General features: G+C 42.4%; 1 pseudogene; it reads left to right on the top strand.

Moving 5' to 3' along the window:
- Window positions 1–1,134: 1,134 nt before the first annotated feature.
- Gm31104 lies at window positions 1,135–2,081 on the top strand (annotated as a pseudogene).
- The last annotated feature ends 1,717 nt before the right edge of the window (window positions 2,082–3,798 follow it).

Consider the following 3,798-nt stretch of genomic DNA (forward strand, 5'->3'; position numbering starts at 1 on the left):
AGCATGGTGGCATGCAGGCAGACGTGGTGCTGGAGAAATGGCTGAGAGTTCTAAATCTGGATCCACAGGCAACAACTAAAGTGATTAAGACACTTCCTCTAATGAGGCCACACCTACTCCAGCAAGGCCACACCTTCTAATAGTGCAATTCCCTATGGGTCTGTGGGGGCCATTTTTATTTAAACAACCATACATTTCTTGATTCAATGGATCTTTCATGTTTGTGTATGTGCACTCTCCAGTAAAATTCACATATCTTGCATTTGAGACATTATAGTTCCCTAAAACTGTCTCAATACACACTAATCTCCTTTGTGTCTTTAGAGGTGAGAGATGATGGGGAGTGGGGGTGGGGAGTTAAGCCTGAGTGGCTGCTTTGGGTGAAAGGTCAGGAATGAGGCAAGATACTCACTATACTGATTTTCAATTATATGTAAATCTACTCTCCATTTTGGTAGGAGCAGTTAGGACAACTTCCCCTCCTCCCGTAAAAGTATACGTTAGGACACAGAGGAAGTCTTGGGAGGAGACTAATGGGAAGATCCAGGGTACGACCAAAGTTGAACAATCAGTGCTGTGACATTGGGCCTCCTACTGAACCTTGAAACTGCCTGTGGCTGGCCGGGCAGTGGTGGCACACACCTATAATCCCCGCACTCGGGAGGCAGAGGCAGGCAGATTTCTGAGTTCAAGGCCAGCCTGGTCTACAAAATAAGTTCCAGGACAGCCAGGGCTATACAGAGAAACCCTGTCTCAAAAACAAAAGCAAAACAAAACAAAGCAAAAACCAAAAATAACAACAACCTGACTGTGGCTGACTGTGGCTGACTCTGGCCTTTAGTTCTCGTTTTTTGTTTGTTTTGTTTTGTTTAAGTTTTCAGTTTTGTTTTTGTTGTTTTTGTTTTTTTTAACTCTAGTTTCCATTTACTGGTAAAATGTAGGAACTTTAAGATGTTCATATATGTCTGATTTATTAGAAATGTGACACAAATTTTAATTCTAGTTTCCACTTACTGGTAAAATGTAGGAACTTTAAAGTGTTCATACATGTCTGATTTATTAGAAATATGACACAAATTTTAATTCTAGTTTCCACTTACTGGTAAAATGTAGGAACTTTAAAGTGTTCATACCATGTCTGATTTACTACAGGAGTTGCTCCCCAAAAATGTTACTCATAGCTGGACTGAGAGAATATTTGGGAAATGTGGCAATGTGATTTATATAAGTATTCCACATTACAAGTCTACTAGGGGCCTTACGGGATTTGCCTTTTGTGGAGTTTGAAATTAAAGAACAAACATCAAAAGCCATTGAGGTATGCACTTCTGTGGGACCCTGAAAAGTAAAGAAACAAGATACAAGATTAGCAAGAATAACTGCATTTTGCAATCGTTTCAGTTTCTGAAGAACCCACCAGAAGCAGCACTTAGAAAGCCCTGCATATTCGCCAAGACAGTGAAAAGCAAGCCCATCCCTTCCTTACAAGCAGCTGGTGAGCGCTTACTTAGATTGGCGGAGCAAATAATAAGCTATGGCTGTAAATAATAAACTATGGCGTTGTTACAGAAGAGACAAAAAAGAAAAAAGGCAGAATAAAGAAGGAAGAGAGTGTGCAGGCTAAAGAGTCAACTGTGGACAGCAGCAGCTTGGGTGTGTGTAAAGCCATGAAGAGACCAAGGACTGCCTCTGAGGGCTCCGAAGCAGAAACCCCGGAAGCGCCAAAGCAACCTGCAAAGAAAAAGCAGGACAAGGTCGAAGCATCGAGCTTACCTGAAGCCAGGGCAGGGAAGAGGGAGAGGTGTATCGCTGAGGATGAAGACTGCCTCCCCGCAAGGCCAAAAGCAAAGAAAAGGGCTTAGAAGGATGGCTCCGCCAAGCTGCTTCTGAGGTCTCCAAAGAGAACAGAGGGACCATGGCAGTACGGTTACAGGAATGTTTTAGCTACTTTACAACAACAGTCTTATGGAAATCTTTTTTTTCTAGACTTAGAATTCTGCTCTACTGAAGAGAAGGAGACAGGAGACAGAAAAGGTGACTCGCTCTCAAATGTGACGAGAAAGCATAAGAAGGAAACATAAGGAGAGACACAAAATGGGTGAGGAGGTTATACCACTGAGAGCCATGTCCATTTAAGTACCCATTCTTTGTGGCCACCGACACAGCTCCATAGTTCTTAGTTCCGTCTACCACAATGTGGAGAGTGGTGAATTCCGTTCGCTGGAAGCCATTTTACCTCCATGTCAGCCATTTTGGATTTTTAATTAAAACTGCATAGAAATACTTCATTTATATCCATTTGGGCTCTGGTAAGTTGGGAAGAAGAGGGCATCCCTCTTTGAGTGTCTTCCGACTTCTAGGGAGTAAGATCAGAATTTACTGAAGTCTTGCAACAATCATTGGATGGGTGACACTGACCTCAATGTCCCCATGACTTGTGCTGCTGAGAATCTGTCATTCCTATGGGCTGTGCAGTCAATGGTAGAATGATGAGGTATTGGCTTTTTGATTTTTTAAAATAAGTCAGATTTCATGGAGCCACATGTGATATTTGTCCTTGTCAGCTTCAAAGGATGGGTCTCTTCCCAGCTCTTCCGATTTCTGAGGCCTTGATATGGGCTTTTTCCTCCCAAGTCCTTAGGGCTCAGTCAAGGAATGAAACATCTGCCATTTCACTACGAGCGTCAAAGAAAGACTGTTGGATTTGAAAATAAGTTATTAGCAAAGACAGTAAGGGGAACTCTATCTTTTGGAGTGTAATTGGTCATAATTGGAGATAGTAGAAAGTGACATATTTCAGTTCCGTCCAGCCTTACCATTCAAGGTCGTGCTATTCCTAGCTGTTCCCATGTCTCTCCTTCTTCCCTGGGAGGTTCAAAAGCACCTTGTTCTCTTCCCTACCTCTTGGAAATCCTGCTCGTGGTAGATGGCCTTGCTGGGAGAACATCACATTCTTGCTGAATGAAGGAAGTAGCTTACACACTGTAGCTTGACAGAACCCTATCACTGGAGCTACAGTGTAACTCACCTAGCACCTGCCTTCCCTCATCACCTCATAAAGAGACAACAGGCCCAGTACTCCTGATCTCAACTTTTACAGTGAGCTAAGATGGTCACTTGTTTCAGAACTCTGACATCCCTGTCTTTGGCAAATGAAAGAGGACCAGTCCATTAGTTGGGTTGGACTTTGTGAAATCTAATTCACAAACATGAGAAACAGACAAGAGATGACAGCCAGGCAGTGGTGGCGCACACCTTTAATCCCATGCCAGCCTGGTCTACAGAGTGAGTTCCAGGACAGCCAGGGCTACACAGAGAAACTCTGTCTCAAAGAAAGAGAGAGAGAGAGAGAGAGAGAGAGAGAGAGAGAGAGAGAGAGAGAGAGAGAGAGAGAGATGACTGTATTCAGGTGAATGGGGAGGACTGTTTGCTGAATAATTTTTAAAATACATGCTGTGGCTAACTTCAAATTATTACTTCAGAGTGAGTAACGAGAAGAAGGGCTGGTAATGTGAAAATGTTGCTTTGCAGTCATTTGCATTTGATAACTAAACACAGCGAAATCAAAGGATATAAAGAGAAAGGACAAGTGGCTTGATGGAGCCAGTTAAGGGAAAGCAAAATAAACAGGTATTTTAAAATGTCTTACTCTGTGATCAACTGTATTCAAAGTCACAACACTGTAATCAGATTCTGTAGTACAAATTGAACATGTGATGCGCTAGCCAAAGAATAGAGTTGCCTCAACCAAATTCCCTGACTGTTTTCAAAAGCTGTTTTTTTTTTTTTTTTTTTTTT

This window comes from Mus musculus, chromosome 13, assembly GCF_000001635.26.
Source record: "Mus musculus strain C57BL/6J chromosome 13, GRCm38.p6 C57BL/6J".
NCBI lineage: Eukaryota > Metazoa > Chordata > Mammalia > Rodentia > Muridae > Mus > Mus musculus.